The 24,705-nt window shown below is 43.3% G+C and overlaps 1 protein-coding gene across 12 annotated transcripts in view; it reads left to right on the forward strand.

Annotated features, from left to right (window-relative positions):
- Positions 1-24,705, forward strand: part of FOXP1 (forkhead box P1) — a 539,690-nt gene that overhangs the window by 13,137 nt on the left and 501,848 nt on the right. The gene's annotated exons all lie outside the window — the stretch shown is intronic.

The raw sequence follows: 24,705 nt of genomic DNA on the forward strand, positions 1-24,705 counted from the left end.
TTGGGTGAGTTTGCAGGATAAAGGTTAGTCAATATATTATATTTAATATATTCAGCATGTTATATTAAGTACGGTGTACACAACATCATGTTAATGAGTGGAGAGATAGAACGATGGGTTACACAAGTTTTTTTCAATGTCTTTGTGTTTTAACCTTTGTATTTTTGTGTGTAAAAACAGCAATTTTTTTTTTAAAAAAAAGTGAATCAAAATGGTTGGTTTAATGAAGGTGTGGGAAATCTTTTGCCCACAGGCTGAATGTGCCCCTCAGGTCTCTCTGTCTTTCCCCCAGGACTGTTCCCCAGGCCATGCCCCCTCTCTCCAGACTGTGTTCCTCACATCCTCTGCCCAGCACCTTCCTTGAGGGCTGTTGTCTGGCTGCAATGTGTCCTTGAACTGGGAGGCTGCGTCTTGTTTGCCTGGATGGAGGCAGTGGCGGACTTTGGGCTCCCAAATTTTAGCAGCGCCCCGTGCAACACTAAAATTTGATGCCCCTCCAACCTCTCACGCTCCTTTCTACATCATTGTTGCAGCGCTCCCTGTGGTGCAGGTACCCTATGTAGCCGAACCAGTTGCGCTACCCTAAAACTGCCTCTGATGGAGGAAAGAAAGAAGTTTAGTGTGTGCACAAACCTAGTGTTTGCTTGGCCTGCTGTGGAGAGGTTACAGTCGCATCATTATTCCACCTGGATGTGGGTCTGGCCTAGTCTTATTACTTGTATGTAAGGTTGCCCATTTAGGTTTGTGGCCCTTGGACAGTTCCCCTGCTGCTGGCTTAACTTCTGGCTTGTTTCCCTCACTGGATAATTGTCTGACAGAGCAAACCTTCCCCATTGCTGGAGCTGTATAGAACCACGGTTGCATCTGCAGCTGAGCCACTCACGGAAGCAGAAGGTGGGGGACTGGCAGATTGAGAGCCGGTAAAAGTGAGCAGAGGGATGCCTCAATCAAAATCCCATACAGTCTGGTTCAAGGGATGTTTCTGTTGCAGTAAGAGATGTGTAATGACCGCTGTGAATTTGTAAATAATATGTCATGAGATTTTAGGCCTCTGTACAATTTGTTGTTGTCAAACGTATGTTACAAATGTGCTTGCGGTCATGATCCTGTGAGTTGGTGCATGGCCAGAGCAGTTCCCAGAATGACATACTGTGGCCACCAAAGCGTTTTCTCTGCTTGCAAGACTTGCAGCAGAGTAGCCAGATGTTCTGCCAGTGCATACACTGTGCGTCCAACAACGTGTAAACATTGTAATTCACAGCCTGTAATTCATTGCCGCGAAATAGCCAGGGCCTCCTCCGAACAGCCTTGGGGCCCGCAGTGTAGCAGCGTTCCATACTGTTTTGTCTGGTTATGGCTGCAGGTACATAAATATGGGAGTGTGTTTATTTTGTGATAACAGTCAGGAGGGTGGAACCGATTTCTTCCATTAGGAAGCTAGTTTAATAGTAAGCCATTCGTGGTTTTGTTTTTTATTTGTAAGCTTTATCACTTTCCAAGGTTACAGCAGAACTTTAGCACTTGTGGAAGCAGGCAGCATGCACATTAGGACCCAGTTTGCCAGAAGTATTCTTTACTGAAGCCAGTTAATTTGTAGCCTAGTATTTAACTTGTAGAGAAGCTTGTGGAGGTGGTCCTGAGTTTCATTGCATTGTCACAGGGAGTAGGGAAGCCTTTCTGCTTCAGGAACTGACATTACAAAGTAAAACAGGGAGTCAGTGTGGCCCTTTCCATGTTATAAAAGTGGAATAAATAAATGCATGTTGCTCTGACCATTGGTCATGCTGGCTGGGGCTGGAGGGCATTGTGTTGGTTACCCCTGAGGCATAGCATCTTAGGAGATAACCTGTATAGAGGAATAGGATCAAATAGCTCGCTCCTGATGAAGCTGTTAGGCCGGTCTTGTCACATTTAAAGATTGCTTCCCAGTATGAGATCTAGCAGTAAAATAAGGAAGCTAGGAGGAATGATTTCAGAGGTCTTTAGGATTCTTTTTTTAGCTCATAGTTTTGAGTGTTGCTGTGATTTGTAAGGTTTTGGCATTTGACGTTGCTTACTCTGATAGCGGGCTACATATTTCAGCATTGCGATCCAGGGTATTAGAATTACCGTATTTTTCTGTGTATAAGACGCTCCCATGTATAAGATGCCCCCTATTTTGGGGGGACCCCAACTTTAGAAAATGGGCATATGCACTATCCGTGTATAAGATACACCCAGATTTTTAACCTTATTTTAAAGTAAAAAAACCTAGTCTTATACACGGAAAAGTATGGTATATGTAATCAGAAACTGAAGTTCGTTTTTAGAGGCACAAATTCTGCCAAGCCGAACACCCCTGTGAGATTTACAGAGCAAGAATTGCACCAGTATGGATAACATTCAGCTCCTTGTAACACTGCAATGAAAACATCCCGTTTGATACTATTACATACTCATGCCATTTTCTGAAGTGGAGAGAACTTCCAGAGCAGTCCTATAGGATTTAGGCTCCTGTGGATAAAGAGAGCATTGGGGACTTAGGGTGTGTTTCTAATAATTGCTTTATTTACTAGTAAGCAAAGCATAGTGGAGGTAACTGCAGTTCTGTTAGCAGACATTGTTCCTTACAATTTGGCATTAGGTCTCAAAAATGAATTTGTTGCATCACAGTTTCTTCTCTCTGTCTCATTCTGTCTAAAGTCAAATTGTAAAACTGCCTATTTATAATTGTCTTCTCTCCCTCGCTCCACCCCACAGAGCACGGATCTCAGACCCTACTCTTGCAGGTTAGTTATCCATTCAGGAAATATCCAAAGTCATCAGGGAACAGTAATGTCCTTTTCCCCATCCCTTACTCCCATCGAGTGATGCTTTAGTCAAAACACATACCGTGCAGTCAGTGAACGTGGGAAAGGAAGTAGGATTGTGTCTGCTACTCTGTGCCTACTGGGCATGAAGAGGCCTATGTGCATATACACTGGTACCTCGGGTTACAGACACTTCAGGTTACAGACGCTTCAGGTTACAGATTCCGCTAACCCAGAAATATTACCTCGGGTTGGCAGGAGCAAGGACTGAGCAATGGGAGCTCGCCCCGTCGCGGGTATTTGAACCGCCAACCTTCTGATCGGCAAGCCCTAGGCTCTGTGGTGTTGGGAGTACAACACATTAAAATTGGTGGACCTTACTGTTTAATAAACATGGACTGCTCATCAGCAAAGTATATGATACTGCATTTTTGGACCAAGCTCAGCATCATATATTTCCAGCTTTCAGCTGTGTCTTCCTCTTTTGCCTACTTAATTAGATAATAAGGAGAAAGAATAATTAAGAGTAAGGAAAATTAGGATTGGGAACTTTTTTTACTCAGCTTCGTGGGGTTCCTGATTTATGCCCCAATATTGGCTGAGGGAGGGATGGGATAAACTTATTTCTCCCATGTGCCTCTAATTAATTAAGGAAAATCAAAAGATGTAACTTCATACTGCTCATTATGTGCAACATGCAGTTTGACTTTTACACTATGACAATTGAAAATAAGATTTTGTCTAGAATGTAATTTTTCTGGAACTTGATGATAGCATGGCATTGAAAATATGCATTCATTCCGTTCACAATATAAGGGTTCTTCAGTGAAGTTTGAAGCCAGTATGTTTCAATTAGACTGCATGTATAAAGGAGGAATAAAATAATCAAAATTTGATGACTAACAGTTATTTCTGTTGCTGTTCAGTCTAGTTCCGTACTGCTTCCATACAGTAAAATGAAAGCTTTTCAAAGTGTACTTTTGGAATTGAAGTTTAACTTTGCTGAGCATTTGAAAGGTAAAATAATTACCACTAAACCATTTTATTGGTACACACAATGCTTTGCACAGAAAATAAAATAAATTGTGGTGTATGCCTCATGTATATTATTATGGGTACTGCATGTGTTTGTTTGTTTGTTTGTTTGTTTGTTTGTGTGTGTGCATGTATATATGAGGTTCAGTGGTCTAGGTAGCAAGGGCTGATCTTCTAAATTTTAAATGTCAGATTTTGGGGAGACAAGATTTTGACGAAACCTAGAGGCAGAAGCTTGGGAAATTTGCAGACGAATTCATTTTGGTAATGTGCAAAAATGTGGATTTCGTAAAACTTGAGAATGTTAGTTTGGTTTTGAATTATGCTTTAAATATGCCCCCAGAGTTAAAAGCCATATGTTATTCTTACTGATTGTATACAGATTGACTGCGATATATATGGGGAAACCCTGATTGCCTGATTTAATGGATGGTTGAGTTTTGCTAAGTGCTCCATGTTTGTGTATGAATTTGTCATTTGCAGAAAAAGCGTTTGTTACTTGTGGGCATAATCCATTGGGAACAGCTTCTGTGGAAACGCTGTTGAAAGGCAGATGAAATTTACTCAGATTTGTGCAGTAGGTATTTGCAGTGGTTTACGCTGTAGGATTTTTAGGGAAGCACTTTGAATATTCCACTCAGGCTAAGGTAGAGTAGCTAATCTGAGCTAAATGGGGGAGAAAAAGGTAGATGGAAGTTTCAGGCCCTGTTATTAAAGTTGCTGCATAAGCTGAAGTTTATGCACTGTGATAATGCTAATGACCGACTGACTCAATGATGCATGACTGGAGGAAATCAGTGGTATAATCGCAGAAACTTATCAGGCTTTTTGTCATTAAATATTAGTGATAAATAATGCACTTCATTTTGTGTAGATAGAACATATTTAATCCTGATTGTACAGACCTTCAATTTAATAAGGGTCACGGCTGGATAAAATACTAATGTTTGGTAACTTAAAAGAAAAGATAAAAATGCATTTGTTTCAACATTAGTCCTCAACAGCTTTTCCCCCTATCTAGCCATGTTTGTCTTGATCAGCGGCTGAGGGTTTTTTTTGGGGGGGGGGGAATGCTGCCCCCTCCGCCTTTTCTCCTGTACTGTATTCTGTTGCATGAATATACTAAAACGAACAGAATACAGTGGTGCCCCGCAAGACGAATGCCTCGCAAGACGGAAAACCCGCTAGACGAAAGGGTTTTCCATTTTCAATGCGCTTCGCAGGACGAATTTCACTATGGGCTTGCTTCGCAAGACGAAAATGTCTTGCGAGTCTTGAGATTTTTTTTTTTCCGCTCCCCCCCCTTTTTCTAAGCCGCTAAGCCTTTAATAGCCTTTTAGCAGCTAATCCGCTAAGCCGATAAGCCTTTAATAACCGCTAAACCGCTAATAGCGCTAATCCGCTAAGCCGCTAATAGGGTTGCTTCGCAAGACGAAAAAACCGCTAGACGAAGATACTCGCGGAACGGATTAATTTCGTCTTGCGAGGCACCACTGTAGTATAATTAAAGCAAACGCAAGTGGTAATACAAAATGAATTAGAATAGTTTCTGTGTGTAGTTTTCCAAATTCTAAAGATATGCACTAATTAATCTGGTGGCTGCAAAGATGCATGCAAGCAGATACTTGCTGGCTCAGTTCCAATGTGATTTTTTTGTAGACACCTTGCAATGGAGAGCCACCCTCTTCCTTTGAACAGTGAGATTGTGGACAAACACCATTAAATAAAGTTACACCACCACACCTGCTTTTCTTGTGTTGGCTCAAAATCAGAGTACTTCATGTACTTTTCATAAGGCTATGTGAGCTGTCTATGAAAAGTTACTATTCTTAAGAGATATGTAGGGAAACAAGTGAATATTACCAGGAATTATCAAATGTAAGAAAAAGGCAATTCAGCGTAAGAATTCGTAGGCAGTTTCTTTAATAAAAAGCAACATGGGGAAAAAAAATATCAACTCACTGTGCAAAAACATTAAATCTGTGTTGTTTCTGTGTTAGCTAATATGCAAAGGCAAAATTCAAGGCTCATCACTGATTCATTTCTGTTATGAATTCCCTGTGTGTGAAGATGAGGGCGGTAGCTAGAGTAAAATCTAGTTTAGCAACTTCTATTTCCTTTACATATATATTGATACATTAGTTTTGACCTGCTTTGCTGCTGGTAATTCACCTGCTTTCAACAGTTGGGTGTATATTGCCACTTGTGCCAAAAGTGAGTTTTTACAAGCAGTAGGTGAAAGTTTCCACTGCTAATGATATCCATGATGCATCTGATTTCACTTAAAGCAGGCATAGAATCCTGGTAGGAAATCTTGCCATAGGAGAGGGTAATCTGTGTGCGGGCAGTGCTGTGGTCTAAACCACTAAGCCTCTTGGGCTTGCCGATCAGAAGGTCGGAAGTTCGAATATGTGCAATGGGGTGAGCTCCTGTTGCTCTGTCCCAGCTTCTGCCAACCTAGCAGTTCAAAAGCATGCCAGTGCAAGTAGATAAATAGGTACCACGGCAGTGGGAAGATAAACGGCATTTCCCTGCGCTCTGGCACTCATCATGGTTCTCTGTGCTCGTAGCGGTTTAGTCATGCTGGCCACATGACCCGGAAAGCTGTCTGTGGACAAACGCTGGCTCCCTTGGCCTGAAAAGCAAGATGAGCGCCGCACCTCATAGGTGCGCCTTTGACTGGACTTAACTGTCCAGCGGTCCTTTACCTTTTTTTTTTACCTAATCTGTGTGCTGTATATACAACACAGAAGCTTTAGCCAACCTGGTGGCAAAAGATGTTTTGGATTGAAACTCCCACTGGCCATGCAGGTTGGGGCTCCAGGTTGGAGCAATCTGTAGTAGAAATGATAGGATCTGCTGGACCAGCTTAAGGGGGGCATTTATTTATTTGTTCGCATTTATAGCCCAACCTTTTCTCCAAGGAGTGCAAGGTGGTGTATATGCTTCCCCCCCCCCCCATCTCATTTAATCCCGATAACATCCCTGTGAGGTAGGTTAGACTGAAAGGCAGGGACTGGCCCCAGGTCACCCAGTGAGCTTCATGCCAGAGTGGGGTTTTGAAGCCTGGTCTCTCAGCTCTTAGTCTGACACCATATTAACCACTATACTGCACTGGTATTATAGGACACATGTAAGCCGGGCTCAGGCTGCAATTCTGAACTCTCCTACCAGGGAGACAGTAGGGGGACTTTGTATCCTTTGAATGGTAGGCATTCATAGGATTGCACCATCAGCTTATTAAAAGAAACGACTGCAGACTTTACATAGCCTTAATGTATTTACAAGTATATTTACACATGGGAATGCTGGTGTTTTGAGCAAATCATCTGTATACACCAGAAGCCTTTTAGTACGTTTGTATCCTGTACCTCTTCTGAGGAGCTCAAGGACACATAAATGGCTTTCCTCCTCTGTCCCCACCTTGGTGTAATTACCCCGTATCAACCCTGTAGGGTAGGGTAGGCTGAGAGATGTCTGACCTCAGTTCACATCATGGCTGAGAGGGGATTTGAACCCAGGTCTCCTGATCCAAGAAATACTCTAACCACTATACCACATCCCTACTGTGTGATCTGCTATGATTCAAAATAAAAGCTCTTTCAACAGGCACGTAGTACCTGTCTGCTTAGGAGAACCCTATGTGTTGGTTTCCCTCCCAGAGTTCTGTTCTGCAGAGCCGTTTATTTTTGCACTCCACACTCTTTTTGCACAGTGGTTGATTGAGTGTGTGTGTGTGTGTGTGTGTGTGTGTGGTAGGAAGTAGGGAGGGAAGCATTCTGTCACATCTATAATATATATGGTCCTTGCTTTCTGCATACTGATAATTATAAAGGTGCGCCAAGTTATATTGGAGAAGCTGTTTAATCTGACATGAATTGGGTGTGTCTCCGTAGGCACCGTATTGGAGACATGGGTTCAGATCTCTGCTCGGCTATGTGTTTACTGTGTGGTCTTGGACACACATTTAGGATTCTCTGTCCCAGTTTAAACTCTAATGATGATCATATATCTCATAGGGTTATTGGTATGCTGAATAAGTGAAAGTTTTTGTTTAAACACTAGTTGTGATGAGTAATAGGCTAGTAACGATCTTTCTTAAGAATAACATGAAGGCTCTTGAGTGTGCTAATTTTTTTTAACATAGGAGCACTGGAGGTGGCATAAGGAAAGTTGCATAATGAGTTGTTCCTTCTCATGCCTACCTGCGTACATTGAGGGCCGTGAAATCTGGACCATAGCCAGGCATGATTGTAGATAACTACACCAAAGGTCCTTTGTAATTATAACCTGTTTGAATGTATGTCACATACCCCACCACTGTTTATGACTTGGCTGTGTACTGATTCCCCTGCGTTTCTCCCCTAACTTTTGCTGTTTTGTTTTACTTATTTTCATGTTTTTATCCAATATTTACTCTGTGAACCATCCTGAGATCTTATGATGAAGGGCAGTATATCAGTCAATCAATCTTGCTTCTTTACTGTAATTTGCTCCCTTTTCAATTTCTAGAGCACAGTTGGTCCTTACCAGCCAAACACAGAAGGGATGGAAAGGAGGTAGTGTCCTCTCTTACTTGCCTAGTGAATGGAAGACTCATTCCCTCTCACTACTACGACCACCAATAATATTGGGAGTGAAATGTTTTAATTATTGTTGTTGACTTGGCTGCTTTTCGTATTTACCAATAGCTTCCATTCTTAATTCTAACATTCAGGGGATGGTAGGAATATACACAAGAAGAGCCCTGCTGGATCAGACTAAACTAGTCCACCATTTTGTTCTTGCAGTGGCCAAACAGATAACTAACTGTGAGCAGTCCACAAGGCCGGTCACACTCTCTTTCTTGTTTTCCCCAGAAGCTGGCAATCATGGTGTCAGGGCTGCCTCAAGTCTCAGCTCACAAAAGACCAACGCCTATCTCTTCTTATATACAAAAGTGTTTATTGCAGTTCATTGTTTGCTTCACATCCGAGGCGCGCAGCCCTACGTCTGCTAGGCTTAGACCGCTGAAGTCCCCTCTGAATCCGTCCCTCCCCTGCACCAGTTTAAGAGGCTTGCGCTGCTCCACCTCTTTCTCTCTTTCCTTTTCCGCAGGGTCTTTCTGCCCGCCGGGGTTTCGCCCCTCCTGGATTCCTCTGACGCGGAATCAGACTGCTCTTGCCCCCTCCTGCGGGCTTTGGGACCTGGCCCCTCCTCCGGGCTCCCTGTACTTCCGCGCGCCTCTACATTTGAACTTGGTGCGCGCACCCAACCTCTAACCTTCCTTTTAACAGCTACACTACTCCCTTCACTACTCCCCTCCCCTTCCGGGAGGGTGGCTTGCTCCGACCTCCCTCCTTTCTCTGCTGCCGGAGCCGCTTCCCCTGATACACTGAAACCTCCACCCTCTTCGCTGCACTCTGGCGGGGAGGCTGGTCCTGACGCCCAGCTGCCACTTTGGGATCCCCCGCTGGCCCCCTGCTCCTGACACGTCCCCCCTGGGGCTCCCCTGGCCTTGACCACCGGCGCCCCCTTCTGGGAATCCTCTGATTCGCTGGAAAGACTCATGGAATCTCTTGAGTTATTGTCATCCTCTTCCTCGCTGTCCTGGGATTCATCCCCATCGCTCTCCATCTCCTGCCTACCCTGTGCCTCTGTCCCTGAACCCCTGACACATGGGCAAACTATCTCTGATCCTGGAGGTGTATATATATAAAGCCCTCATCACTAGGAACCATTCTCCTCTATGAATTTGTCTAATTCCTCTTTAAATCTTCCCCAAGTTTTTGGCCGCCATGGAACTTCAGTAGGTATACATAGGAGTTTGAGGACTGGGACCAAAGACCCTGAGGATTGCTTGATAGGATCCATGGTATTTTGCTATTGAGAATACCAAAGAGTGATTTACAGCATCAGCTGTCAAGGCAATTGTGCATGTACACATAATAAGCAATGAAGCATTGCTGAATTGTTTAGTTGTATGAAGTAGTTATTACTGATTTGTCTCCATATTCACTTATGTCCCAGACTGCCTTCCTCTCTACTTCTTTGCTGAGGAGTAAGCTGTCTTAATCCATTTATAACATTTCTGCATAATGAAAGTGTTCTGTGGTTTATATCTCCTCCCTGTTCCAGGAAACTACTATCACAATATACTGTTTATATGAATCACTCATGAAAAGAAACTTTGAGGTCTTCCTCTTACTTCCAAGTATTGGTACTTTTCCTTGTTTGTATTTTTGAAAGAACAGAGAATGATATATTTCCCCCGGCTGTGGCCAGTAGGTTGTATTAGCCTCAGTCACCAAAACTACCTGTACCAATTTGTTTTACACACATGCGCGCACACACACACACACACACACACACACACACACACATCATATTAACCCAGGCCCTGTTTCTCTTATAACTGGATCCTCTGACGGCATGCTCAAGATTAGATAAAATAGATTATTTGCCCCTTCACAGCTTCTGGTGAAATGTATTTAATCTCAGAAGTCAGTCTTCCTTTTCTGTTGATAATACTGTTTGTTAGTTTTTCAGAAGCCACTCCAGAACAGAACCTACACCTCACCCGTAAACACATAAGTAACAGTCTTAAATTGCTCTTATTGTGAATTTAAGAGAAATTAAGGCCAGAGGTGTTGAAGGGGCTAACTTTTAAAGAATCCATAATTGTTATGTTTTAATAAAATAAACAGTAAATTAAAATAAAATATGCTGGCATCTTCAGTGGCAGTATAGTATGGAATGACTGAAAAGACACATTTTCCTAATTCCAGGCCCGTCAAACACATGGAATTCACATTTCCCCTAAAGCTAGTCAGAAAGTTCCACGTAGCTGTTTATCTTGAACTGTAGTTGTCTGGTCCAGAAAAAAAACTTTTGTTAGTTGATTCTGCTGACCAAGATACACGGGAGAGTGCTTTCTTCTGTATTGATCTGGCCAAATGCTAAACTTGTCTGATGAGGCAATTTTGTGCTGCAAACTGTGAAGAGTTTTCTGGTGGCAACCAGGGGCAGGGCCTTTTCAGTGGTGGTGCCTTCTCTTTGAAATCACCTCCACTCTGAGTTAAGGCAGGTGTCAGTGCATTTTGGCATCTGCTAAAAAGTTACTTTCTTTGATCTTTGCTTGATGTTGATACTAGCTGACTGTAATAATATGATGCATCTGTTTTGGCCTAATGTTGGCTATTGTTTTATTTATTCTGTCAGTAAGTTTTAATGTAATTTTAACATATTTTTGTGCAGAAGCACCATGTGATGTTTACATGAAAGGCGATCTACAAATAGCTTTAACAAATAAAAAACAACTAATCTCTATAAATGGACCTCAAAAGTGTCAGAAATTGCTGCCCTGATGCTCAGTGTGGAGATTTTATCTGCGGCCCTCTGCGCTGAGGTTGGCCCGTTGCAGCAAAAACAACAAAAAAATTGAAGCACCCAAACAACTGGTGAATTTATTATGGCATAGGCATTTGGAGTACTTCAAGTCTGATGTTTCTAAGCCATCTTCGTGTGTATGTAAAAAGCATACCGTATTTTTCGCTCTATTGGACGCACTGGACCACAGGACGCACCTAGTTTTTAGAGGGGGAAATCAAGGGAAAAAATATTATTCTCCCCCCAGCCCCAAAGAGCAAGGGATAGGCTGCGCGCAGCCTGTCCGCTTCTCCCAGAGCTTCTCGGGGCTGCGGGGGAAGCCTGGGTCCCCCCCCCAGCCCCAAAGAGCAAAGAAGCCAAGACAGCGAGCGGGATCCATTGCCGCGCAACCTCTCCAGCCAGGAGCTAAACCTCTCCAGCGCAGCTAAAGAAGAAGACAAGGCAGCGAGCGCGATCCATCCCGCTCACTGCCTTGGCTTCCTCTTTAGCGTTGAGCAGCATCTTTAGCCTTGCGCAACAGGATGGATCGTGCCCGCTGTCCACCGGGGCTGGACTAGATGACTCCTGGGGTTCCCTTCCAACCCTGCAGTTCTATGACCTCAGAAGGTATTGGGGGTCTCCACCACTGGAGGTTTTTTTTTAAAAAAAAACAACAATTTTTATTAACCAACCAATCAAATCAAATCAAATCACATCACATAAATTCCGAATTACAAAGCCGAATTTTAAATTTTGTTGAGGGGACCCATATTTCAAGATCCGAAGGGGGATTCTGATCATCTTCTTGCTACTGCGTTAATGTCCGAATCAGTCCAAACAAAGTTCATAATTCTATCCAGTCTTATCTTGCTGTTTCCGCATCTCATCTTGTTCGTATATTTTCTCTTTTTTCTTTATGATCTCTTCTGATAATCTCCTTAAGCCAATAAACACCAATAATAATCCTGTGTAAATTTTCTGTTCATCCAATCCTCAAATCGAGATGGTTTCCATATATCATCGCATTCATAAATAACATCGCTCTTTCGATCATTAATCGCAGAACTGTCGTTCTTAAGTCCCTCTGAGAAGTTTCACCCACAATATAAAAACAGCTCTATTTCTCTATTTCTCCTCCCAGACTTAAGTCCTCCGACAGAACTTCCCAATATGGCGACGGTATTTTTAACTGCGTCATTCCAAAGCCCTTATACATTCCATGCTCTTCTTAAAACATGCTTTGGTTTGAAAGTTTATCTCCACACAGCCTTAAATCCACAGCTTAAGTCCTTGAAACGACATTTCTGACTTGTGAGGGGGGCGGATTCTTGTTTAATCACATAGAGGAAAGAAAGGAAAGTTTTTTCCCCCTCCCCCATCCAGTCCTTTTGCCATACCGAGTCTTGGTGTGTCTTCATCTGGTTAATTCTTGTTCTTCCGACTCGTCTCGTTTATCAGAAATCTCTTCTGTTAGCAGTCTTTACTCCCCCTCCTTCCTTGAAATATGTGCATTCGCTTCATCCTAATCGTTTCTTTTGAAGTTCTTGCAGCTAGAGGCGCGGATCAGAGGCAGCGTCCAGGAGCGCCGATATCCACAGAAGGGCATTTTGCCTAGTGCCCCCATCCCCTCAAATTCGGGGGTGGTATAGGGCACAGCAGGCAAGGGCAGTCCCCCACACAATCCTGGGGGGGGGGTAGGGAGGCTATTACTCCCATCACAGCCTCCAAATTACCTCGTGTGGGTCGGAGAGATGTTATTGTCAGCCATCTTCTGATGCGCCCCTAGTGGCCCCCCTCCACCACTGGAGGCTTTTAAGCAGCAGTTGGGGGACCATCTGCCTGGCGTTCTTTAGCTGTAATTCGTACATTGTGAGGGGGCTGGGCTAGATGACCCTCGGGTGGCCCTCCCAACTCTATACAGTCCTACACTTCTGCGGCAGGAGATCCACAGCCACTTCACACAATGCCCACTCCCAATTTTCATTGGAGAGACATGTGGCTTCAGTGTCTAGGTAGGTATCCCCCTACCTGCCACTCTCCCCCCACACCACTTAAGCTGAGGGAATTCCTGCCCAGAGAAGCTCCCAGGTGAGGCAAGGGTTAAGATCTACCTCTGGTAAATGGCTTTCCCTTTTCTCTTCTTCTATGCTATTTCCTTCTTTTGTGTTTTGTTTAATCTGTTTTTATTGTATACTAAAATAAAAGCTGCAAAGTTTCCTTTTTTATAATATTCCCCCCTCCAAACTAAAACGTTAATCTAGATAAAAACACTGATCCAGAGGAAAAGAAGGGGGTGGAGAAAGGACGAAAAAAGAAAAAGAGGTAGAGATAGAGAGATTTTTTAAAAGTTGGTTTCTTTAGCCTTGTGCAGCCTCCCACAGCTGGAGAGGCGCGCAAGGCTACAGAGGAAGCCCAGGCAGCGAGGGGATGGATCGCTCGCTGCCCGGGCTTCCTCTTTAGTCTTGCTCAGCCTCCCGCGGCTGGAGAGGTGCGCAAGGCTAAAGAGGAAGCCTGGGCAGTGAGGGGATGGATCGCGCTCGCTGCCCTGGCTTCCTCCCGCGGCTGGAGAGGCGCGCAAGGCTAAAGAGGAAGCCCGGGCAGCGAGGGGATGGCAGCGACGGAATGGATCGCGTTCGCTGCCCGGGCTTCCTCTTTAGCCTTGCGCAGCCTCCCCCCCCGGCTGGAGAGATTGTGCAAGGTTTTTCTAGAGGAGGGAGAAGGGACTGACTGACCGCGTCAGTCCCTTCTCCCTCCTGGGGAAAAGCCTGCAAGAGCCGCACGAAGCTTGTTTGTGGCTCTTGGGGGCTTTTCCTGCCTGCCTCCCCCCCTGCATTCGCTCCATAGGACGCACAGACTTTCCCCCTTAGTTTTTAAGACGGAAAAACTGCATCCTATGGTGCGAAAAATACGGTAATTTATCTCAAGGTCACCAAGGAACGGATGATCGTCATAAGATCTCTATACAGTGGTACCTCAGGTTAAGTACTTAATTCGTTCCGGAGGTCCGTTCTTAACCTGAAGCTGTTCTTAACCTGAAGCACTATTTCTGGGTTAGCGGAGTCTGTAACCTGAAGCGTATGTAACCTGAAGCGTATGTAACCCGAGGTACCACTGTATTCCAACATTTTGTGTAGCCAGCACCAACCATGGTTGTTAGAAGGTGTTCCAGTCTAGCTATGGCATCATGTAAAAGCAAGTTTGGACCCAGAAGTACCCCAAGCTACAGATTTGCTCTTTCAAGAAGAATGAAATCCCTTTCCGTTCAAGGCAGTCCTCCACAGTTAACGTATCTGTCTTGTCTGGAAGGAGTTTATTTACCCACAGAGTCATCATAATCCAAATGTAAGTTCCAGAAAGAAGGGGTAGTCAACCTTTTTATACCTACCGCCCACTAATGCATCTTTCTTGATGGTAAAATTTCCTTACCGCCCACCAGTGCCCGATGGAAGGAGGATTCAGCTTGTGCCGTAGAACCCCCTACCGCCCACCTAGAATCCTGAAACGCCCACTAGTGGGTGGTAGGGACCAGATTGACAACCCCTGGCATTGGCTCTCATGGACCAAGGTGCACTTTATCAGGTGCACAAAGTGTTACACTCAGCAGGCATATATAGATATAAGTAGAGAGGAAGGAGAGGAAGAACTGAGCACTAAAGTTAGATGGGGGAAATGCAATAAATGCATTCTGTGACAGTTGCATTAAAGCTTAAATGTATACATTTGTGTGGTAACACACAAATAGATCATCAGATTATCATCATTTACTGCCATTGTGAATGGCCACTATTCTTATTTTGCATACATTTAAAGCTGCAATGCAATTGTCACAGACTGTATTTTTTTTGCATTTCGTTTCCGTCTGGCCTCACCGTTTACATTTTTCTCTCTACACTTCTTTCCTGCCAACCGAGGATGCACCTGATGAAGCACTCTAGTCCTCTACTGGCTGTTGATGCTAGATGATTTTGCTTCTTTGAATGACATGCACAGTTGCTAATGCAGTTATGCACTTCCTTTTAAAGTAAAAGTCTCAATTTCATCTCATGCTTTCATTGAATTTGAAATTGGTGCAGGTGCATAGGAACAGAAGGTGAACTCCAGAAGCCCTGAGGGAACGTCATTCAGATTGTGCCAGGCAGGTACAGTAATACCAGCGCTATCACCTCAATGCTAATCTGGCACCCTGGGTGTTTTTACTTATGTCATAGGGATTAGAGGAGATGGATGTCATGGATCACTTTGGCACAGATCTTAAACCATTTTTGAGAAAATAGTTAATGTCTGAAGCTTATATTTCTCCACATGTAGGGCAGAACAGGATTGGAGACTTAGCTCCCAGACTAACTCTTTGCCTAGCGTGGTAGTTGTTGACACACAGTTTTCATGTGTGAGAGACTACAAAACTCACGCGCTGCATTTTGAAATGGTACAGTCAAGTCCAGGAAGGCTTTGAAGTTTAGAAAAAGGTAAGTAAGAGGGGACAGGATAGGTGTTAATTTTGCATGGTGTGGCGCAAGTACACCACTCTGTCATAATAGTAGAACTAGGGTTCACCTATAGATTGTAGGGATGGGGTGGCGCTGTGGGTTAAACCTCAGAGCCTAGGACATGCCGATCAGAAGGTCGGCGGTTCGAATCCCCGCGATGGGATGAGCTCCCGTTGCTCGGTCCCTGCTCCTGCCAACCTAGCAGTTTGAAAGCACGTCAAAGTGCAAGTAGATAAATAGGTACTGCTCTGGCAGGAAGGTAAACTGCGTTTCCGTGCGCTGCTCTGGTTCTCCAGAAGCAGCTTAGTCATGCTGGCCACATGACCTGGAAGCTGTACGCCAGCTCCCTTGGCCAATAAAGCGAGATGAGTGCCGCAACCCCAGAGTCGGCCACGACTGGACCCAATGGTCAGGGGTCCCTTTACCTTTACCTTTAATTATAGATTTAGGACGGAAAAGGACAGTATTTCTTCACACAGCACTTAGTTAATATATGATATATGAAACTGACTCCTACAGGAGGCAGTGAGGGCCACCGACTTGGATGGCCTTCAAAGAGATAAATTCATGGAGGATAAAGCTATTGGTGGTTATTAGTCATGATAGTTATGCTCTGCCCATGAGTGGAGGCAATATGCTTTTGAATACAGTACCTATTGCCAGGAATCACAGGAGGACGGTGTGCTATTGTGCTCAGGTCCCGCTTACAGGTTTCCCACAAGCATATGGTTGACTACTAATTAGAAGATGCTGGACTAGATAGGCCATTGTCTTGAATCTAGCAGGCCCTTCTTAAGTTCTTGGGAAGCTGAGTGTTAGGCAGTTCAGGACTGGCAAAAGGAAGGACTTCTTCGCACGGCATGTAATTGAAATATGAAATTTGCTGCCACAAAATGTGATGACCAATGACTTAAATGGCTTTAAAGGGGGATCAGGCACATTCATGGGAGATAAGGTTATCAGCAGCTGCTAGTCACGATAGTTACATGATGGCTCCGGGATCAGAGGTAGTGTGCCTCTTCATACCTGTTCCTGTAGATGACTATGGACCTCATGACCTGTCTGTGGGCTTTCCACAGGTATCTGGTTGGCCACTGTGAGAAAGACTCTATTGGAACACATAGGCCTTTGGTCTGATCTTAAGAAGACACCTGCTATTTTAGCTTCCTGAAAATACAGCTCTGGGGTGCTTGAACTTGAGGAACTATGATTTATTTAAACCAGGATTTCCAAAATTAGATGTCCAGCTGTTTTTGGATTACAATTTCCGTCGTCCCTGACCACTGGTCCTGCTAGCTAGGGATGATGGGAGTTGTAGTCCAAAAACAGCTGGAGACCCAAGTTTGGGAAACCTTGATTTAAATCATGGTTCGTGGTAACAAGCCAGAAACAAATTGTTTTTAGATCCTGGCTTGTGGTAAAAAAACAAAAAAACAAAACAGCCTTTAACAGTGATAACAGTTCAGATGTCTTAGGGTACCGTTGCTACTTTAAAAATGATAGGGTGCATGATGAGAGGAAAGGAAGAGTACATAAGCCCATGGCTCACCATATACCATTCTAAAAGCGAGAAACCATGGTTTCCTGTTACATCTAAATCAAGCCTTTGTGCCTTCTGCTATTGCTATAAAATATTTCCCCCCACCACCTGTGGGCAAGAAGCCACCGGTTCTCTTCCAAACACCCATACATTTGTAAATTCTGTAAATTGCCATGGACCTTGTTCTTCCTCTTTCAGCTTAAATCTGTGATCTTGAATTGGTGTTGCTTCTGTTTTTGGTGCGGTGCCTAATACTCTGGTTGTGCTAAAGGAATGCAAAATTGAGATAGTAGTCATCGTTCTTGCCATTATGCAAAGTTGCAATAGTAGTAACTTGCCATGTGTTCCCGCAGGATTAAAGGATTCCCCCCTCACCCTGCTTTGATCATATGGGTAGGGCAGACAGGTGCCTATGCAAGCAACTACATTCCCAACTCTTTACCAGCATACAGGTCCATGCATGCATGCTACCTCCTACTTTGGTAGCAGATTTGTTTTTGATTACAGTAACACACTATTTTTAGCTACAAATTAATTACTTTTTTAAAAAGTGCACTGCTTTTGGTTAATGCCCATTTACAGTAAATTTTTCTTCTGCATTTGGGTTGTTCAGCTGCGTTGCTGTTGTTGTGTATAATTTTATTCCGTAACTAAAAAAGTAAACAGCTACTGCCTCAATTCAGCCTGCCCTGTTTACCGTATTTTTCGTTCTATAGGACGCACATTTTCCCCTCCAAAAATTAAGGGGAAATGTGTGTGCGTCCTATAGAGCGAATGCAGGCTGCGCCGCTAAGCCCAAAGCCAGAACAGGAAGACGGAGCACTGCGGAGCGCTCCGTCTCGCTGTTCTAGCTTGGGGATGGCTGCGCGCACAGCCTCTCCAGGGCAGCGGGGTGCCTTCACCCCACTGTCCTGCAGAAGCTAGCAAGGCTGTTCCCAAGCCAGAACAGCGAGACGGAGGGCTCCGTCTCACTGCTCTAGCTTGGGGACGGCTGCGCGCAAACCTCTGCAGGGCAGCAGGGCGCTGCGCTCCAAAGGCTTCAGGGATCTTTGAGGCTGGTGGTGGGGGAAAGCAGCGCTTCCCCCCACCGCCAGCCCCACAAGCTCTGGTGAATGTACCTTGAACACACCTTGTTTTAGAGGGGGAGAACAAGAAATTTTTCCCCCCCCTGTTCTCCCCCTCCTATGGTCCAGTGCGTCCTATGGTCCGGTGCGTTCAATGGAGCGAAAAATACGGTATATGGTGACTTTATCCACAGTCAAGGTCAACCATTTCTGCAAAAGAGAGAGCTAAAGGGCATTCAACATCTTGGAGCCGTTCAGAATTTTCATGGATTGGGCACTGATGGATTCTTGCATGGCCTTGTCTATTTACTTAATTATAAAGGGGTAGCCGTGGTGCCTTCTTAGATGGAGTGATGAATTACTAAAGGAGGGCACTAAAACTTTTTTTTAAAAGGGTGGGGAGGTACTTGAGGTAGAAGGTACTGAAATGGAGATTCTGTCTCTTAATCCAGTCTCAGGAGTATCCTGGGATAATGGAGAACAGGAATGTCACTCACCTTAATGAAACTGGCCTAGTTTATGGTTTGCAGGGATTGTGTGAAGGTGCAGGCTTCTGGTATGGAGTCTGCAGTCACTTCACTCTTCCCTAGTCTTTTTAACTCCCATGCTTAGCATGCCATTTGAACCCAGACTCATGGCTAAGCTCCCTCCTCGATAACCACCAGCTGTAGCCAAGAAAAATCTTGAGTATAGCTTGTGGTTAGTTATGTAAACAGCCATTGTATTTTTTTACCCATGAGTGACATCAACTCTCAACATGAGAATGAGTGGTAGCCTTTTGCTTGTGGAATGCTCTCTCCAGGGTGGCATATACCTAGTGCCATCTTCTATTTTTATGTGTCAGGCTAAGACTTTCCTCTCTCTCCAGGCTTTTGGCCCTTAATTTGAATGGCATTTCAGGCATTTGTGGATTTCTTTCATGGGTTGGGATCTGTGAAACCAATCTTTTATCTCTATAGATGGGTTTTTAGGCTTTTACTGGTTGTATTTTTAAAAATTTGTTTTAATGTAAGTCACTTTTGTGAGGAAAGTGGTTAGGGGGGAAGAAGAAGAAGAAGAAGAAGAAGGAGGAGGAGGAGGAGGAGGAGGAGGAGGAGGAGGAGGAGAAGAAGAAGAAGAAGAAGAAGAAGAAGAAGAAGAAGAAGAAGAAGAAGAAGCAGCAGCAGCAGCAGCAGCAGCAGCAGCAGCAGCAGCAATATTTGAGAATTCATTTGTTAGACTATGAAATTGTTTGTGATAAGAATATATTATTTTGCAGTGCAAATTTATAATGTCTTCTCACAAGTAAGCTCCATAGTGGCTTTAATTCTGATGGTGGACTATATAGCTTTGTATACTTTTGATCATTTGGGAAATAGAAGTTTCAGCCTTTCTGTCTTTCCTGACTGGGATGATTATTCTTTTTCAAAGCAATTCAAATGAGTCCACATTTGCTTCATGTCTGACACGTTTTGCAAATCTGGTGTGACACTGAACCAAACTTTTCTAACCCTTCTCTTGATTTGTCATTTGACCTGCAATTTTCCAGAATTTACTCAGATAAATTCCAGAGTACTAGCACCTTGGTAGAGATGGAGCTCCAGCTATCTTGAGGGAAATGCAATGGTTACCTTTAATTATATCAACAAGGACTGTGAAATACATTGGTTTTCCACAGACTTCAGTGGAAAATTTATCTTTGAATTCTTCCTGTATAAGCACTGCAGCACCAAACTTCTGCACGGAAACACTGTGCAATTTACATAATTTCTTTAAAAGAAACCTGATGTGTTTTTCCCTTTAGAAGAAAAGGGCTTTTGAATAGAATCTTAATTGTTCCATTTGTTCAAGGTTCCCCCTCCCCCTCTTTTATTTAATCCATTTTGAGGGCTTATTTCAAGAGCTTCAAGACAAAGGTAGAAAAACAGTTAAACAAGATACAGACCTTCTCGTAGCCTCAAATTGCACCCAGAGTAAATGGATGTCCAACCTCAGTCCCCTTCACTTCACCTCCAAGTAATTGCAACTATAGTACAAAGAGCCAAATTGTTTAAGTTTCCAACTGGGTTGGCTTTGCATGTTTTGAAGTTCCATCTGCACTAACGTTTTATTAATGTTACTTGATACAAATTCAACCTACCAATTTCAGGCACTGAACCTCTACTTTCTTGCCCAGTCAAATCTGCTAGATCATTCTCCCATGTCCCCAGTATGTAGATCACCTTTCCCTAGACAGTTCATTAAGAACTAGCCATAGCAAGAATACCAGTGCTTTTTAGTTTTTCCTTATGAAAGCATACTGGTGTTGCCTCCAAAAATTGAAGCTATCCAGTCTTTCCTGAATTCACAGAAAATGTGAAGCGATTCAGGGGCTCCTAAAAAATTTATGTGTTAAAAGTTGGTTCTCTGTCTTGCTTGCCAGTCTTCTTTTGCCAGCTCGAAGTTGGAACTGCTCTAGAAATGTTCCGTGTGGAAACGAAAGAGGAAGACAAAGCTATCTCCATCACGAAGGAGGTTGGCTAGAAGGCCAGACTTTTCAATTTCCAGAGGGAACAAGTATGACTGCAGGAGCAGAGGGATCTTCCAAACTGTTGACTGCACCTTGCATCTGAGAAAGATGAAAACAGGCACCAAGCATAATGCCATACATCCTCTTCAGGACTGGGAAATCTCATCATCACTAATGATAATAATAATAATAATAATAATAATAATAATAATAATAATAACAACAGTTTATTACTATACCCCGCCCATCTGGCTGGGTTTCCCCAGCCACTCTGGGCAGCTTCCAACAAAATATTAAAATACAATAGTCCGTCAAACATTAAAAGCTTCGCTAAACAGGGCTCCCTTCAGATGTCTTCTGAAAGTCTGGTAGTTGTTTTCTCTTTGACATCTGGTGGGAGGGCGTTCCACAGGGCGGGTGCCACTACCAAGAAGGCCCTTTGCTTGGTTCCCTGTAGCTTGGCTTCTCGCAGCAAGGGAACTGCCAGAAGGCCCTCGGCGCTGGACCTCAGTGTCCTGCATATGGCAAAAATCCTGCACAGATGCCTCAGTGTTTATAAGGCAATTTCAATCCCACTGTGGCAACCACAAGGTGTTTGTTTCATTGGGTAACTCGCCTCTGTTCTCAGTTGCATGCTGTTGTTAGTTCTACACCTATTTTGTTTGCCTGTATTGCAGTTAGAAACATAAACTACCTTAAACCTTATTTATTCATCTAACCCAAGGGTTGTCAACCTGGTCCCTGCCGCCCACTAGTGGGCGTTTCAGGATTCTAGGTGGGTGGTAGGGGGTTCTACGGCACAAGCTGAATCCTCCTTCCATCAAGCACTGGTGGGCGGTGAGGAAATTTCACCGTCAAGTAAGATGCATTAGTGGGTGGTAGGTATACCAAGGTTGACTACCCCTGATCTAACCCAATGCTCCTGTACTCTTGAGTCACAGTGCCAGCACCCTGTTCTCCAAGTGGCCAGCCAGATTGCCTGTGGGAAGCATGCAAGCAGGACTCCAGCACAAGAGCCTTACTGTGGTTTCCAGCAGCTAGTATTCGGAAACATACTGCAGAGCTCCTTTTCAGGAAGGTTTCCCAGGAGCCACCTTGAAATAAGTGTTCATTAAAAAGCAATTATTTGGGCCTCACTCATCTTGGCAATTTTACACCAGTAACTGATTCAGCATTTTTGGGCAAGGTAGAACTCCAGAGTATGACAGGCGTTTCTTTATAGTGGCTCCGAGAACATAGCTCCAGAATGTCGTGTTGGGGGGACTATTCTTCCTTTTGGTGGGAGTAAGTTTCAAAGTGTCTCAGATACTGCTTTTTAATATTTACAAAGAATTTCTAGTAAAGTCAGTTGAAGACATGGAGTGCACTGTCATCAATATGAAAATAGCAGCCACCCCTGTTTTCCTTTCTTTTGTTAAGGCATGAACCTTACATTCTGGAACTTACATGTGGATTATGACTCTGGGTAAATAGACTCCTTCCAGACGAGACAGATATGTTAATTTTGGAGGACTGCCTTGAAGGGATAGGGATTTAATTCTTCATATTTGTAGCTTAGGGTACTTCTAGATCCAAACTTGCTTTTACATCATGCCATAGCTAGACTGGAACACCTTCTAACAGCCATGGTTGGTGCTGACCACACCAAATATTGGAATATAGAGATCTTATGACCATCATCCGTTCTTTGGTGACCTTGAGATAAATTATGCTTTTTACATACACATGAAGATGGTTTAGAAACATCAGACTTGAAGTATTCCAAATGCTGTGGCACCATAGATTTATATAAAGATATGTTATTTGCAGTTTTATTTTTGATCCTACTGCAAATGAAATGATATCTTACATGAAATAACCTCTTTTTGTAACTGCCACAGACAGGAGAGACATTTTCCTTCAGCTGTCAACCATAACTCCAAGATCTCTTTCCTGATTGGCCACAATCATTTCTGACCTCCTTCGTGTAGTTGGTATTTTTTTTGTCCAAATGTGCCTCATTTTATACTTTTTACATTTGACCTCATTTGCCATTTTGATGCTCATTCACCTAGTTTGGAGAGATTCTTTTAAGACTCCTTGAGATTCTTTTTGTTTTTACCGTCTTGAATATTTGGTATCATGAGAAAACCTGGCCAGTTCACTCCAGACTCAGTTCATTTATGAAGAAGTGTAAAAAGCAGTGGTTCCAAAACAGATCTTCTTAGGACCCCACTTCTTGCATCCCTCCAATGTTGTCATGCAAAGGGCGGATCCTGGCAAAGGGAGGAACTGGTTCTGCATGATTTGTTTCACACTAGGACTTTCTGCTACATGCAAACTAGGCTATTATCTTTAACCTTTCATTATGGGATTGTTTATTTAGAATTGTGCAATATCAACAGCAAGGTCATATCCAGTTTTCCTAGATCAGGAACTGAGGCTGAGAGAAAGTAACTTTCCATGGACTACATCCATCTGAGTTGCACCCTATTTACTAGAGTGCCTATGTTTCAGGTGCGTTGCTTGGAGGACCATCCTCTAAATCAACAGAATCATAGAATCGTAGAGTTGGAAAGGATCACAAGGGACAACTAGTCCAAGCCCTTGTAATGCAGGAATCTTTTGCCCAAATGGAGTTTGAATCCGTGACCCTGAGATTAAGAATCTCAAGCGCTACCAAATGTAGAAAGGGAAGAAATAGAAACAATCCACTGTATTTTATTCTATTTACTTTGCAATTTTATTATAGAGGCTATGTACAAGTCCGCTGGAAGGATTAGAAGCATACCTGTTGGGCATTTAAGCTCTATGCAAATATTAGCATATTATGGAGGAACAGGGATTGTGTGAATGCCAGCCACTCCGATCTCTTCTAGCACAGATGATGTTTGCCCATTCCACTTCTCATTTGCATAGGGCCTATATGCATGAACTGAATCCTCACCACTGGAGAAGGCAAATTGTGTGATTTGTGTTTGTTCACAAAGGCTTTTTTGCAAGGATGACGGCCAACCTATAGGTGCTAGAATGGACAGATGGACTGGCACAGCCAGCTCATTCTCAGTAACTCCCTTCTTAGAATACTAGTGCAGCCTGAAGCTTTTGCTTTCTAGGAATGTTAGTTCTTTTCTGTTTATTATTCTTTTTTAAATGTTGGGTTGTCAAAATTTGTTGAGGGTGGCATCTTTTATCCCCCTTTTCTTTAAATGTGGGTCAACAATCTCTTGAACTTCCTAAAGAAGTAAAAAAAATATATAACAGGAGGGTAATTACTGATAGGGATGCTACTCTGTGACAGTGGTGCTAAGTGCAATGGCCTTGCATACAGTGCATACAATTAAAAATGCTACGATACTTTGGTGACCTGAATGTTAAACAATTTCTAAGCAGTGCAAATGCCTGGGGTGATCCATATTCTCTTAAGGATAATTTGGTCAAGTTATGGAAGGTCTCGGGTTTTCTCCCCTCAGAAACTCTTGAGGATATTAAGCGTCTACTCAATTAGAGCAGTCCAGAATGCCCTGTAATTATTGAAACAAATAACAGGTATAAGTGTTTAATAGCTGTGAATTGTTACCAAATATCACAATTTGTCCCCAAGTTATTTCTGTCTCTTTGTTTTATTTAGGCAGACTTCTTTTCTTGAACTTGACACTTGGTCTCGCAAACTGGACCTTCTTCTTTGCTTTTCCTTTTAATTTTTTTTATCTTCCTGTTTGTTGCTACCACATCTTCTGCATCCTTTGCTTTGTTTTTAAAGGAATACAACTTACCTTGATTATTTATGTTTCTAGCTAAGCATATTGTTGATCATAAAGATATTTACTTTGTTCTTCCTGTTTTATTCCCAGGTTCTCTGCTTTGATTTAAAATATGATCTGTAAAATAAGATCTGTGTACGGTCTTCTAAGAGTTTAAAGCACCTCACTTCTGCTATCACCAATCACCAATCAATACAGTAAATAATTTATAT

This window comes from Podarcis pityusensis (genome assembly GCF_964106645.2).
Source record: "Podarcis pityusensis genome assembly, chromosome: 2".
NCBI classification, from domain to species: Eukaryota; Metazoa; Chordata; class Lepidosauria; order Squamata; family Lacertidae; genus Podarcis; species Podarcis pityusensis.